At 39.4% G+C, this 16,797-nt stretch overlaps 1 protein-coding gene across 7 annotated transcripts in view; it reads right to left on the bottom strand.

Moving 5' to 3' along the window:
• znf516 (zinc finger protein 516) overlaps window positions 1-16,797 on the bottom strand; it is a 90,787-nt gene that overhangs the window by 55,569 nt on the left and 18,421 nt on the right. For 6 of the 7 annotated variants that reach the window (XR_005992193.1, XR_005992192.1, XR_005992194.1 and 3 more), the window contains exon 2: window positions 4,297-4,377. The exons of the other annotated variant lie outside the window; for it this stretch is intronic. The gene's annotated coding sequence lies outside the window, so the exon portion shown is untranslated. The remainder of the gene's footprint in view (window positions 1-4,296; window positions 4,378-16,797) is intronic. 7 annotated transcript variants of the gene reach the window in all.

Here is a 16,797-nt window from a genome sequence, read left to right as displayed (position 1 = left end):
AAACTGCTCGCATTGTCTGTTTTTTAAAGTAGCTCTTATCTGATCAACATGAAGTGATACCTGCTGCTTTAATTTAGCCCTGTTTAAAGCCAACAAGAGCTGCCTCCCTCGTGGGCCCCGATCTTCAGCTTCCCCTGGGACTCAGCTCAGTGTGCATGTGTGGATGATTATATATGAGTGTTAGTGTGCGTGCATTACCGCCCTCCCCCCTCCTTCTCCAACTCTGCCTGTTTTTCTCACACCGCTCGTTAACCCCTGGGTGCTCCTGCCCGTAGAGCCCCCCCCCCCCACCCACCCCATCCTGCACCACAGCAGCATTCCTTAAACACAACACAAACACACTGAGATCTTCTGTCACTGTGCAACACAGGCTAAATTATCATCACATGATCTGAAGTCCCTGAAGGTCCACAAACAGCACATCCACATAAAGTCTTCATACGCTGGGTTTGTGGCTGTAATGATTCATTCCTAAATCCCTAAACCCAACTCTAACTCTGACCCAGACCTTAATCCAACCATCATCTTAATCCTAGATGTCAAGATGATCAAAAATTACATAACAGGATTGTCTGAATTTTCCTTAAAACATAAACACTTCTTACAAAAGAAAATGGCTCATAGAACCCCATACTCAAAACTCAGTTAATTCTTTTTTTTTCAATTCTTTTTCCTTTTTATATCCTTGATCCTCTCTGCATGAATGATCTTTGTCTTTCCTGTTTCTGTGCAGGTTTCCTTTGTAAAAAAAACCTTTGCACTATGATCATATAAATGTTGCTTTACATAAAGTTAAGTTAAAGCATAAGTTAAGAGCAACAGCAGCCTTGACCCTAGTTTTTAGTTCTGCATGAGAGTGGTGTGGTGTATCCTCATCACTTTGCAATTCTCCACCTGCTCAGCAGTGCATTTTTTATGCCAGCTCTGAGTCTCATCGCCACATTTCCTGCTTGTTCGTGCACAGGAAACTATGGCACTTAAAACCGAGTATATTATGTTTGAGCTGGAGCTAAAAAATATTGTGCAGCAGTCGATTATACCAAAGTTACTGTAGATAAGGAAAGAAGGGAGGAGATATAAAGTATGCTCACTGTATCAGCTGAGTTAGAGGACAGGGAATTTTTCCATTCATTCATCCTCAGAGACTTGAACGGGGAAATGCACACCTGATATTCTAAGCTGCAGGTGTAGGTAGTATATCTGCTCAGGTATCAGATCTGCTCAGAGTCCCGCATCTGCTAGTTAAATTACACGATATGACTGGTTGTGCTTATGATAATGTGGCATATTATGACTGCATGCATGGCAGAGGGGTTATGGGAGTGTTTTCTGCAGGTGTGTCGGGAAATCACTGCAGTATTGCTTCATCAAACATGTACATCAAAGTTTTTAATTGTTTAATATTCTATGTTAACTGTTAATCAGGGCTGCCAGGATTAATCATGATTAATCAAGTTCCACATTTAGAGCACTAATTTTCTTATACCACAATTCATCTCATTTTTTATTGGACCCTTAAGCACACTTTGGTTAAGCTCTTTTTTCCTCCTTTCCACCTCTGGTAATACATCGAGAGACCGCACAGGATTTTCAGGCCCTCGGGGCATCCAAATTATAACCAGGGGCTTGTGGCAACCCTACTTTCTGTCCCAGACAGTACACTAGGCATTGGTTTCAAGGAAGGAAAGAAAAGGAGGGGCAAAAATGAGATTTACTTGTCATCTCAAGAAAACATAACCAAAAAAAAAAAAATGGTATAGATGTTCTGTATGTCAACTTTTGGCCTTTATACATCATTAACTTTTTGACAAATTTTTATTTCCTGGCACACATTCACAACTCACTGGAAGCAGCTTTGCGACCTACCCGTTGGGAACCACTGCTCTAGGCCCATGCTTGCCTGGCATATCCACCACCTACTCCACACTAAAGATGCGGACTTTGATATTTTTCAACAGATTATTTTCCTATGACCCTGGTATGGGACATCCAGAACAAACCTGGGTTGTGTCAATCTTCCATCCTGCCCAATAGTGCACTCAGGTGGGCTTACTTGCCATTAAATGCCTTACTCCAGCCTCAATTTTTGGCCCAAAATTCTTAAAAGTTCTGTAAAGTACTTTTTATATCCAGCTATTTTTATCAAACACTCTATTTTAAGGTTTTCTAGACTGATCCAGTCAACTCCCTGGTGTCCCACCAATAACATTTTGCCATGCCATTGTACCATTATACAACCAATCATGTTGTGTAGCATCACTAGCAGATGCAGGACCCTGAGCAGATCAGAAATGTGGTACTTATCCTGGAAAGAAGATTTGACTAGTTATAGTAATCTGCAGACATTTACATGACACATGATACGCACTCACAGACTGGCAGTCACTAGTGATAACAAGCATGCCGATCACATGGCTTGCATTGTTTTAACGTGTAGTAACATTTTTGAGGAGGTGCATAACAGCTACATGCATAGGCTTCTGTTTGAGGTTCAGGGCTTTGCAGACCTAAGGCTACAGCATAGCTTTGATGTAGATGTCTAAGTCAGGTTCTGGATGTTAAAAAATGAACCCAATACAAGAGTGGAAAAAATAGCAGTACCCTTAATGTCCACTTGAGGCTGCAAATCCAAGGAGTCCTCATTTGATCTCATTTATGTTATGAAAAGAATGTTTCACAGCCCAGTATAGAAAACAAATCTGGTATCAGTGGCTCATTTTTAATCCAAAAACTGTGAAGCTGATATTTTTCTAATAGCTTATCTGTTGATTCTATTAGGCTGAAGAGTAATGAATACATTTGCATAACAAGGGTCACGGCTGACTTGACTGACAGGTGGGTGTGTTGTAGTTGTTTGCAAGGAGGTTCAATTCAATCTCTTTACATTCAGATTGACTGAAATTAAGGCAAAGTCTGCATTTCAAATGTGGACTGACACTGTTCAACTTCAAAGCTCCTTCATAAACCACTGGGTGTCATCACTGGGATAACGCCCGTGTTTTAGACAATCTGTGGATGAGTTTTTCTCACAAACTAGTAATTTAGAAAGTAACAACCTTGCTAGATCAAAGATAAGATGGTTCACTGTTCTCTGATTCATGCAAATGGATTAAGAAAAAAAAAATCCCTTTTCTTCTTGTTCCCACACGCTGACATCACAGATAGAGAGGCAGCATAAGAAGGGCAATGTTGGTAGTGGGGCTGCAGAAACAGACACGAGCAAAAGTAAAACAAGCGCAACAGCAACTTGTTGGCAGCAAAAGCAGAAGAGGCACTCGTGGTAATAGTGTTCGATTTAAATCTAAATTGAAACCCTTTTACTCCGTGCCCGACCGTCCGCTCCTCACACCTCTCTCCCTTCTCTTCCTCTGCGCTCCTCCATCCGTCTGCAGCCCCGCTCAACCTCTGCAACTGAACCTAAATCAGTCTCTCTGATGTGTAATTAGACCGCTGACCTCAAAGCTGGCCAGCAGCCTTTCACACTGTCACACTTTCTGATATCACCGTTTTATTTGATGGCCCGGCGGTTAGTGCAGGAATGGATTTTTATTTAGCTGTATCACTGCAAAACTGAGGGATGAGTCTTTTAGAGTAATCACACTGGTTCAGTGAGATAGACACGAATATGTAAAGTTACTTTTATCTATTACGCTGTTACCCTTTGTCATGGAGTGTTGAATGATACTGTTGCCCCAGATTTTTATTTTGACCTCAGGAGAGGAGCGACTACCATTGATGATTAGAATTCAAGTAAACAATTCAATGACCAAGCAACAGCCAAGAGTGTGATTTTATGATATGGCTGACTCAAAATTTGAACATTAATGAGTCACAGCTGATTAAATCTACAGCAGGAGGTTGTTACACACATTAATACAATTCATACTGTGATTTACTCAGCATGTATAAACTCACAGTTAAGTCAAGCTGCAGCTAAAGCTTGATTAGGACAGTTAACTAGACTAATGTTCTATGATATAATGACATAATAATGGTATGCCCCCATCTAGCAAGTCACTATTGGACCTTCTGCCACCTGATTTATCATTATTGATACTACAACAAAGGTCTGGTGTCCCTGTCTGTCAAGTCAAACTACATTATAGCTTTACAAATGTGTAAGAGAGCACAGCACAGTGGGATCTCAAAATATATACAGTTAGACATGGACACACACAGAACACTGTGCTCCTTTGCTGGCTCCACTGATCCTGTTTTTGCCTCTGTTTTTGTCCCATTATGCTTCAGCAACATTCATGATAAATAAGGCTTGTGGTTCTTCCACTAGTCACTCACCATGTTGAAAGCCTTATGTTGTTCTCTTCCTTACTTCCCTCTATGCATTTGTGACTTCCAGGTCAAAGACCAGCACAGGATCTAAGGAGAATTCAACAAATACCTGGATCAGTCTGGGTCCAGTTTACAACAACATTAATATGGCGTGTTAGTCTGAATTTGAGAAGTTTGAATCAGTATGATTTCAGAAAATGTCACAACTACCAAAATAAAGACAAGAAAAACTACAAATCTAACTGTCTACTACACCTTTACAACGGAGTGAAATAAAGAACCTGCAATATGTGGTGAACCTAAAAGTATTAGGTGCTAGCATCATGAAGTCAAATAAGTTAAGATGCATTAGAAATCTCCCACAAAAGGCATGGCTGATAGTGAGTTTTACCTTATACAGTTTATTTATATTCATACAGGGACAACAGTAGGTTAGTCTGTAAGGACTTGGGTTGGGAAGTGGACAGTCACTGGCTAAAGTCCCGGCCAAGTCTGAAAAACGGTCTGGTAGCTATAGAGATGTTAGTTCACTATCTGTGTACTACCAAGGTTCCCTTGAGCAAGGCGCTGAACACCCAAACTGCTCTGGAGCTCCATTGGGGGGATAGTCACCACACGTCCATAGGGTGCATAAGCTTGCAAAGCAGATAGATTGTCCAGATTCCATGTCTATTATCAGGCAAGTTCATTTTGCAAAGCTTCAATTTGGAGCGATTGTGCCAGGCCTGAAACAGTGTTAATTTTGGCAGCTATTTTTAATTTTAGTCTTAGTTTTAGTCTTTAAATGAAATGCATTTCAGTTTTAGTCACATTTTAGTCATTTAGTCAGTCTAGTTTTGGTAGACAAACACTCAAAACATTTTAGTCTAGTTTAAGTCCATAAAAAGTCCTCACATTTTAGTCTTTACTTTAGTTCCAAGCATTTATTTTCTTGCCTAAATCTGCAACCAAATCATGGTAGTGTGTTCTATGCACTCTGCTAAACCTTGGGTCACTCTTTCTACAGCTGAGGGGCAGAATAGCTACAGCTACTTTATTTTTTACAGATTTACCCACAATTAGAGCTGGTTATTGTTAAGAACCTCACGATTCGATTTGATTTCGATTCCTTAGGTTGCAATTTGATTCAATATCAATTCGATTCGATATTGATTTAAATGCTTCGATATCGATTCAGTAAGAAGAAGAAATACACAAATAACCTGTTGACAATTTTTTAATAATTATTTTCATTCCCATGTGAACATATATGGTTAGTCACCTCTGATTTGTCTTAGCAGTAAAACATCTGAAAATAAAAATTTGCATAATATTAACCTATTTTTACATATGGCATACAAAAGTAAAAAAACATGACATTTCTGTATAAACACTGAAAAGGTAAAGTGAATATAAACTTAAATAATATTTCTTCCCTCTTGGAAATTGTGATAAACCTCACATAACATGGTTATGGTTGGTTGTTGTTTGGTTGAGTGCAGCCTCCATCCATACAACGCGAATCACACGCACAGTGACCCCCACTGGCCAGGAGGTGAATCGATTCAGAGGATTTGCTGAATCAATATTGAATTGAGGGGGGAAATATTGCAATGCATCTATTAATCAATATTTTTACCCACCCCTACCCACAATGGAGAAATATCATGGATTTAGAATGTCCGCCAAAAACTACATTGCATTTAAGTCTAGTTTTAGTTATCTTGACGAAAACTAAACTTAGTTTTTGTCAGCTTTAGTCATCACAGATCTATTTCTGTTAGTCTTAGTCTCGTTTATTTTATGGAAAAAAAGCTGTGGATGAACATTTTTAGTCGTAGTTTTAGTCGATGAAATTAACACTGGTCTGAAAACGGGCCTGGCCAGTCAGTGTCATTTGAGGAGAATGAGGCAGTAGGTTTAGTTGTACTGGAAGCTGGTATTTACAGTGGCCGATGCTGGTGTAGCTATTAGCTCAGATTTAGCTATAGTGTAGCGGCAGTTTTATCAGAAATGAACCACATTTCTTTATTAAAACAAGAACAAAGAGCTACATTGAACGCTTTTCTTGGCAGAGAAGATGTTTTTTCACTTCTTCTGACTAGCCTTGCCATGAGCTTTATCCACCAACAAGCTTCTCTGTTGATAAACTACAGCTACTGTCGAGCTCAGGTTACTATCGGAGCTGCACATGCCATTATTATTTTGTCTTGTTGTTCTGACTGATCCATATGACAAACAGAATGTTTGTCCAATCATCCTCTTACAATTTTTTTAAGTCCTGCCCTTGCAAAATGCTTTGTATGGGTTTCCCAGATAAATGTGATGTATCCTATGCAATGGATATATGAAACAGTCTATCTGCCGTGTCAAGTTAATGAGCATATACTTCATTCAGCATGTTAAATAACTGATGGTACCGAATTTCCCCTAAAGGGATTAATTAAATGCATCATAATAATGTTTGAGTTTTGTTAGTTTATATGGATGTCAATTTATTTGTCAGTGTGTATGGTGAAAGCTCAGGGAGCTTGAAATCTTTTCATCTACAAAAAAGATAACACAGGAAGCATTTGCATGGGAACTACAGCTGAAACTGCAGGTACAAACACATTTTCAACCTTTGTGACTCTACAAGAAACTGGTTTGTAAACCTCTTCCAAGAACATGAAACCAAGACTATCATTTAAGTTTAAAATCTAAAATATTCCTCCAAAATGTGTCAGAGCTGGCAAATGAAAGCTACTTGCAATCTGACAAAGTATCCAAAATATGTCAGCACTTGCATGATTGTAGTGTCTATTAGATCATTCTTTAATGTTTAAACTAACAATAATTTTCATGCTTTTTGTGACCTACTTCTTACTGATATATTCCACTGTAGCTTTTTCTCCCTGCGAGAACAAATAGAAACTGTTTGTTTGAATTTTCTTGACTCCTCATTTACTTAGGTTCTTGTTTCTGTTGCTGACTGTGTACCTTGTTTTTAAAACCTGTCTTTACCTCCAGGCAAATTCTGCAGAACACATCCTGTAAGAGTTGTCAAGAGGAGATATGTGAACAAAACAGGGCACCAGATCTGCTTTTGACTCTTCCTTACAGCCTGCACACAAACACACACACACACATACGCTGGCAGGCAGGATGGGAGGGTTTCCACAGAAATCTCCTGATGGCTCTACTACAGAGAGAGTGTGTGGGCTCCAACAGGCAGTTGTTGTTGTTGCAAGGTGGTTCACACACACTGCTCCTAAGTACAAACACGCACGCCAACCCAAAAAAAGGAAAGGGAAAAAAAACACAAACATTATGAAGAAGCACAACTCCAAACAAAGTAACCTGTGGGTAAAATCCAATTTCATCCCCTGGAAAGTAATATTGAGCTCAGCAAACTGTATTGAGTGTTAAATCCCCCCTGTGTGTGCGTGCATATGTGTGGAAAGTGTGATACCAGAGGAAATAAAAGGCAGAGCCATATGACTCACTGTGAATCACCTCTGGTACCACTTAGACATTAAAGAGAGGATTATCATAGAAACATTACATGCTACTAAATTTGATACCTACATAGAACATGATCAGCACATTTGAGACATCATTTGGATTTAAGCCTTACTGGACTGAAGTGCACTGACACAATTCAAGCCTCCACAATATTCTTAGTACTTACATTCTGGCACTACCAGTGCTACTGCATATAGTGGCATGGCCTGAAGGCAGTTTTACCTTAAAGCAGGCATTTTCCTGTGGCCTCATGATAGACAGGTGTAAATCTAATAGGCTGTTTGCAATCATGTGATCCTGAATATCCCTTGTGGGTCAGGAAGTGAGGGACAGCCATGAGGAATGAACAGAGGAAAACTAGAACTTTAAAGCTCTAAACGGGTCTGTATGGTGCGATTATTATCAGGAAATTCCTACGTACACTGAGTATGATCCCTACACTTTACAAAAAAGTGATTTTCCACACAGTTCGACTGATTTACCTGGTGTGTCAATATCATAATTGTTTTAGCCCTGTAGACCTCCAAGCATCTTGAGGAGTCTTGGACTTAGGTAGTAGGCTAGCTGAACCAATTTAACACGAAAAAAAAATCTCAGTTTGTTACGAACATGTCTGTTATTGAAAGAGTGATGTACTATCAACCTAATTAATTTTATGGGGTGGGTAACCAAGTAAAGATGTGCCATTCCTGAATAAGCTCTTCAATGTGAGCTACTGTCACTAGCTCCTGTTTGAGAGCTAGTTTCCTTTCCTCCATCTTTGTTGTTATTTAATCTACATTCTAAAAGCCAAACTGGTACTAAAAGAAGAGCCATTTGGAGCCAAATAACTAGCTCCCCCGAGCTGAACCAAATGATCTGGATCTCTTAAAAGAGAGACTTTCTGTCACGATGAGCAAGAGTGGACGGACATAAGCTCCAGAAACACAGGCAAGATCAGAGTTGCTAAACCTGAACCAAACTGGACCACTTTATGGAAAAAGACAACACACTTTGAGTGACACCGCTGGTCAAGGCCTGCCCGCTGCAGTTTCTCCATGATTTTTTAAAACTTTTTAATGTATTCCTGAGAATCTCAAGATTCTCAAGAATTACGAATGATTATATTCTCATGCTTGAGAGCTGTCAACAGCTCAAAACATGGCCTCTTTGGTAGCGTTTCTTGGCGTAGAAATCCTTCCTTGCCCCCCAAGGGGAGTTTGACGATGCTGCCTGGCGCCATCTGCAAAGGACCTATACAAGGTCCCCTAGTGAAATCATTTTTAGTGATTAAGATGTTTTTTTTTATATCAGTAAGTGGTAAAGAGTGGATAAAAAAAGCATTAAAATACATTTTTGATTTTCCAAAATAGTCCAAGGGGAGGACCCCGGGCCACATCAAGACACTGAGAGCGTCTTGGACCTTTGAATGTCTCTATGACCCCAGTCATAAAGTCCAGACATGGCCCTGCCCTGACCTAACTTCTGAGCCCCATACAGATGAAAAAAGTTAAACTGGGAGTTCAGAAAGACCTCAGACAAATGTGAGGGTGCAGTAATTGCACAGAAAGTAACCTGAGCTCTGACTGTTTTAAATACAGTGAAGATTTAAGGGATTTCCAGGGGGTTTAATGAATTGCGACATGTTCAGAGACAATATTAGAACTGAAAAAAAGGGCTTCAGGGAAATGTCAGAAAGTTTGAAAATGCTTCAATTTCAGTTAAGTCAGTGGCAGATCAGAACTCACGAACTAACATCACTGCATCAAGGATGCAGTGTTATAAGAGACTCTTATATAACATTCTGTACAGAGTGGTGAGGTGTAAACATGGAAGAATGGTAATGGACGGACAATTCAGCAGGATTGCTACTCTGAATGTCCCTATATAACAAAGCCAGTAAATTTCAAGAAAATGTTAACTGTAAGTAAACAGCAGTAAAAGAACTAGGGAGTCTGCCATTAATGTTGACCACCTAGTTCACATGGACTGGCTGGAGCTGTACTGCTATGTGCATGTCTATTTCAAAGGTACTGTATATACAGCCAGTGTACACTGCCAAGGAAATGGTGCTTCAGTCAAAAGTTTCTGCTTTTCTTCACATTTCAAAACTTTCCATTTGCAGGCATCCAGCATGTCATTGTTTTGTAAACCAGTGGTTCTCAACTAGTCTAGCCTCAGGAGCCACCACCACCTCCTTAAGGAGAAATGAAAATCCACATTTTCCAGAAACTTTCATCCACTAAAATTTCCTTGAATAGATGTGTATAAATGTGGACTAGTGCTGTACGATTTAGTTATAATCTATGATTGTGATTATATGGGACAATAATGAGCACTTTAGAAGGAACAAAACCTGACTGAACAAGAAACAAATAATGTCTTGAGAAGACGACCCAAATTTACTCCTTATCCCGCAAAATAAAATACAGTAGATGTACGTCCACAGGGTGTGTGTACATCAGAGGCTGTTGCCATATTATTTTCCAAACACACATGAAGGACCCACCTCAGAGATGGGGACTCGAGTCCACGACTTGGACTCAAGTCGTACTTAAGTCGCAGAAACAGATGGATACTAGGTTGTAACAGACAAATCAGTAACTAAGGAGTCCAGGAGATTTCAGCTGAACAAAGTCAAATTTAGCTTTTATTTCAGAACAGTTCATTAACAGTTAGTGTTTATAGTATAAAATTACTACCATTAAAGAAGTACATCTGACAAATAACAAAAACATTAACCTCCCAACAACAGAACTGTGGCTAGTGGAAACACTGAGTGACTAGTAGCCATTAGTCACAGTGGCTGGTATGAAAAAAGTTAATGTCAAGCCCTGTGTAAGTGTACACGTGCACATCACGGCGAGCCGGCCACAGACAATACCCCACCCTACTGATGGTGATAATACAGTACAGGATTTTAATTCCTTACACAGAACGGTCGAAGCAGACTGGACGTCAGAGGCAGATCATAGAACGCTCATTACAACCATCAGAGACTTGAGACTTGACTTGGACTTGCAAAAAATGACTTGTGTGCATCTCTGACCCACCTAAAACAGCTTTTCAACCCACTTTGAGTTCCCTTAAACCCTTAACCTCACCCTAATCTTAACCCTAAAGTGGTGAGAGCCACTGATGGGCAAAAACACTGAAAGTGTAAACTTAACTGTAACGTCTTAGCCTTGCATGCTAACATAAGCTAACAGTGTATCGTATGACTACAGAAGTAGGGGTAGCTTTGATTTTTCACCCTCATGGCAATAAAAAAGCACAGAAAGCAAAATGTACTGTCAGCTGCCAGTGTATTGTGTTGGACAATATATTACCAAAATGTTTTTATCCTCCGTAAAAAGGTTACTGTTAAACCCACTATTGTATCCTTTGGATATAATTCACTCACATGGGATTATTATGGACTATAAAGGCAATACAACAGGAAATAAAACTACATTCAAGGTCAACATAAGCCCATTATGACCATTCCCTTAAGGGATATTACTATGAGAGCTTTTCTGTGTGTCCTGAAACATCTGCCCAGGAGTTCATTGCCAAAAATAATAGAGGCACCACACACAAACGTGCACGTAGGAACAGAGCTGCTAGACGAGAGCAGCAGACGCTGTTAGCCTATAATACAGGACAGAGCTTTTCTAGAGAGCTGCTCTGACACTATATGACACATTTCTCTCATCCACACGGTGACAGGCATCACCGTGAGACAGAGCTTATGTGGCTACGCGGTCATGATGGATGGCTGTATAAAAAGAGCCGGAGATCCCATCTGGGTCACGTCTTATCAGGTTGACTGATTCACATTGATGAAATCATGCCGGCTTGTTAAGCCACCCAGTGGAAAACCTCTAAACTAATAGTGAGGAAAACAAGGCAGTGTCTGAAGAGAGAGGGAGAGATGCATGTCAAGGAGAGTAGAAAAGGCAGAGCAAATAATGAGAGGGAGGGCAGCAGAGGGAGGATAAGTGGTAAATAGTGATGTAAAGTCACGGCAGGAGATAGATTGGGATAACAAGAGCTGACTGAGAGGGGGAGAGAGAGCGAAATTTGTGAGAGATCGAGGCAGGCGGAGAGCAAGAAAGAGAGAGAAATGCAAGCCGTGGGCTGCACACTGCAGAAAATGTCCATCACACAGGGGGACGCTGACTTTTTAGGAATTTGGACTATTCATTACTACCACAGGGTAAGATAATGGGGACGAAAACAAATGTGTATTTCTGCTTTCCAGTTCTGACCAATGATCTCTCACTCTAACTTTCGTAAACAGAAACTAGCTCAGTTTTTCAATCACATATTCTTTGCAGTGTAACCACATAACAGGAAATTGGCCAGAATCCACTCACTCAACATTCATCCAAAAAAGCCTACCAGGAAAACCTGCAAGTATAGTTAATCTCTAACCTGTTGACCTCCAAATCAACCGTCAGTGAAGACTGCAAATGAAGGTGTGTGTGCAGCAGTATGCAAAACAACAGTGTGTAATCATCAGGTTTGTGAGAAGGTGTGTTTGTTTAACCAGAGAGCTGAAAGTTTGAGTTACCTTTCCTCTGTTTTGACAGTTGTGTCAGTTTAAAGGATTAAAAAAATCAAAGGACTACCCCACTGAAAAATTGGCAGTCTAAAATATGTTCGATTCAGCATTTTATTTTAAAAAGTGCTGTTTTAGTTGTCTGTTTCGTGAAAGAAGTTGGTCCAACCTAAATGATACCTGCAGAGATCAGAATGTGTGATAGAAAAGAAACACCTTGATTAATGATTTAAAAAAGAGCTCAATAACAGCCAAGACAAATGATTGATAATTATGTAACAAAGGATTTCAATTACAGCAAACTATGTGGGAAAGTCTTGATTTTCTAGCTGAATCAGCTGTTTCTCTACCTCCCTATTGCAGGTGAATCTAAGAAAACCAGATTGTATCATCGCGTTGGTAAAAAAAGCAGCATTCCTTCACACAGCTGTTTGCAATAAACACCAGCATAACCTAATCTGCACCAGTTACCGTGTTTACACAGTAGTGGGTTTACCAGAGGAGCATCTGGAAGCACGCTGCACCTAAATGTGCATGAAGTAAACGCTGACACCCTAACTGCCTAAAAGCTGTTTTAGTGATATTTTTTAGTTACAAATTTATGTCAGATGAAGGCTTTAGCCTCCTTACTTTCTGCTTTATTTAAAGAAAACTGCCCCTTATACTGAAAAAAGTGTCTATCAAACTTTTTAGATCTGTATCCTAGGTTATAATAACTTTCCCAACACATTAAATAAACATTCATAAGTTGGGTAATAAAAATTCCTTAGTCAGAAGTATCTTAATGACTACATAGATCACCAAAACACTTTTCATAACATGAGGTTGATTTATGCTCTTAAAGTGGTTTGGTGCTAAGAAACATTAGCTCATCTTAGATACAAAACTTTAAGGAATATTTAAAGCTTTCAGTCATGTGATCAGCACAGCACCCAGGAGGGCAAAACAAGCTCAGGACATGTAGCAGATAACACTGACCACTACATAGAGCTGCAGCACCGGGCACTTTAATCCTTCATCTCCTTAAAATGATGCATGTTTACATCATCAACTGCAGGAAAACAGATAGTAATCTGTGACTGGGAAAAAACTGTTCCAAAGTGTCCACGAGAGTCTTTATAAACATGCTTCTTTTCCTTGATCCTTTGTTTTGTCACATCTAAGCTGCACTACTTTTTACGAAAAAATCGGACTGACCAAAAAATATCCAGAATTTGGGTCGCATTTCTCCTTGAGAAGTTGATGGCGGGTCCTGAGGCACAACCTGTTGAAACCCACTGATCTAAACTGTAGCGTTCTGTCTTGCAGGACATTTATTCAGTAGGCAGAGACACAATGAAATCACTAAAATCAGAAAGTTTTAGACTTAGTTGAACTTAGTTTCAGCAATGTTTACATTTAAAGACAGCCTGGCTGTAGACCGTAAGTTTCTGCCACTCTCACAGACTGTTTATCGGAGACCCTGTTTATCTCAGAATGGAAATACACGCAAGAACTTTTAAAATAAAACTGGATTAAACTTCCATTTGGGGTTAAGACAAGGGTTTGGATACCAGAGGTCAAAAACCTGACCTGCAAATCCTGATTATAAAAATGTAATTAAGCAGAGTAAACAATCTACTTACAGGAAAAAACTTCTCATCCATGAAAACATTCTAATGCAGCAAGCATAGCTTACGTAGCTCCATTAGCTGCATTACCTACGTAGATAATGGAGCTACATAGTAAAAGCTAAGCTCACAAAGCATCTATGTAAACTACATTACTACGTTATCTATGTGTAAGCCCACAAGCTAACTTAGCTACATTGGCTCATGTAATAATGTTAATTACGTAGCTGGGGTCGATATGCTAGCTTTAGAAAAAGCTAATGAAGCTAAAGCAAACCACTGTTTGTGTAAACACTTCTAAAACTGATCTTTGCATAATTTTATCCTGTATTAGGCTTTTTTTCTCTTTTATTTATGAAATGTTGCTTCATCTGTAATGTTTGCAATGTTTATGAATAATGAAAATTATATATAAATGAAATATATATGAAAATTATGAATAAAGCTGAATGAAAAAAAAAAAACCCTCTAAAACTGGAAATATATTGTACCAGCAAATTACAGCACTTCCTCTCTGACATAGTGTCTCTCTTATATTTCAGTATGTCTGCCATAGTGGACAATCATTCCCCTTACACTGCCACAGAACAAAGTCTACAAAGTATGGACAGTTTTATGTATTTACAATGTGTTTCTGTCAACAGTGTTGAGGAAGTGAAGGGCATGAATTTATTAATAATTAAAGCTTGTTTTATTGTTAATTAGCTACATTTAGCTAGAGCACATTACTAAACAATTTTAAAAGGATAAATGTCAGACGTCAGTCAGTGTTCTGGTACTGTAATGCTACTTAAAAGACTGCCATACTCTGCTCTAATCAATCCAATATTTGATGTCAGGATTAGTCAGTGTCTGTTTGAGGCTACAGTATTGTTCTCTAAAGAAACAGAAGCACAACGAACATAATTAATCTGCTATTTGCTCCTATCTGCATTTTCTACCTCACGTGTGATCTGTAGGGTCCTACAGGACCCACAGCCCCTCTAGGATGTGGGTCCTAATGGGTTTTAACTGTTCTTAGAAATAAAGTAGGGGAGCTGAAAGGGAAAAAGATTGGGAACCACTGTCAGTATTCAGAAAAATACAAATAAAACTGGTTAAAACACAAAGGTGACAACAACAACTGCCAACTTCTCTGTAGTGTACAGCAGTAGGACGCAGCTCATGCCCACCAGGGGGCTGGTCAGTGTATAATATCGCATTAAAGCTTTGAATAGCAGTCTAACTTCAGTATTTAGCTTCAAGCAACACTGTGTAAAATTAGTACAGCTGCCATTTTTATGTTGATGTAATGGCACTTATAGACTGCCAGATAAACGCAGGATATTTGCGGTTCTGTTACATTTCACCTGCATTGAGTAATGCACTGAGACGCAATGGTGGAGCAAAGTTATTCTGACCCTGATTTGCTGTCAGGCGTAATGGAGGGAATGCCGTGGCAATGTGAAACACTGGTGCCAGCAGGACAGTGCTGTGCTCTATCAGTGTGTGCGTGCCTTAGTGTGTGTGTATGCGGAGTTCCTGCAGTGTGTTTACACGCCATGCCTCTTGCGCTACTGCAACACTATTGCACAATGCAAAATCACACGCTAAAACACCAATATTATGTTGATGTGGATGTGCAAGTACAAGGCCATAATGAAGGCAGAACCTCGTTAGGATGCTGTAGCTAAATCAGTCTGTGAAGAGCTAATAAAACTTTTTTTAAAAGCTTACGACCATCAATCATTTGAAGATGCATTCTGTTATTCTTAATAATATACAAAGTAATATCAAGCCTCAGTTGCTCTGTTGCTTATTCTACTATTAGACACCAGCAATAAATCAACAGTCTTCATTCTGTGGCTGACCCTGATATTTAGGACAAACTGCAGCGTATTCTGCCAGCACAGAGACATAAACTGGAAGGATGGATGAGCCTAAATGGAATGCAAGTTGTTTATATGACACTATTATGTCTATACACTTTCAAATAGTAACTCTTCATAGAGAAAAATGATGGCGTGTTCAAATTTTAGGCATTTTATTCAGGCCAAGTAAGTAAATCTTAGAAATATGCACTCATTAATACTATTCTAGGAGGAAAGTACAAAAGAGGCTTCTGTTTTTGGCCACAAATTCAAAGTTGAGGTCTAATTGTTGGAATGATTTATAGATTTCTGGTAGGAGGATGTTGTGTAAAACATCATGAACTAAAAGCATCACTCTGCTTAATGTTGATCTAATAACTCAGCTGAAGGTAGTACAGCAGAAAGCAAATGATTGCATCAAGCAGTCATGTTTGCGCAGATCTCCCCAGAGAGATCAGACGCTTCCATCGGGAGTTACCTGCATCAGCCAGGCAGCAAAACAGCCATTAAGCCAGCCAAGCAGCCAACGGGCCAACGCTGCAAACAGACAGGCATGTTACACAAGAAATAAGTGACTGAGGATTACGCACACTGTCATTCTCTCCACATCGCACCAGTGGACAGCTTTACACAACACACTGTGCTGAGCCCTGACTCAAAGACTGCAGGATGGGTGACTAAAAATGGAGACAACTCACACCTAGAGAGAGTCTGCTGGTTAGCCTGCATGTATTTGTATGAATCTCAGATAAGAAAATTAAGTAGTGCTATGGATATCAGCTCAGTAAAACTGTATGGATAAAAAAATAGCATCATTGTAAATACTGTCTCAATAACAGCAGTTATGAGGTAAACATGAGTCATTCTGTTTACACAAAATCATGCATTAATAGTACTGTTGTCACAATACTAGCTTCTTAAACACCAGTGTGATACTTGTTAAAATCAACTTATACTGATACCTCTTTTGATACGATGGGAACATAAATAGAAGTCACTGGCAAACAACATTAGGTAATTTCTTGTTTCAGAACTGAAATAT

The sequence above is a fragment of the Cheilinus undulatus genome, linkage group 8, assembly GCF_018320785.1.
Source record: "Cheilinus undulatus linkage group 8, ASM1832078v1, whole genome shotgun sequence".
In the NCBI taxonomy this organism is placed as follows: domain Eukaryota; kingdom Metazoa; phylum Chordata; class Actinopteri; order Labriformes; family Labridae; genus Cheilinus; species Cheilinus undulatus.
Note: the sequence above shows the minus strand (reverse complement) of the source record. Positions and strands in the feature narration are given on the sequence as shown.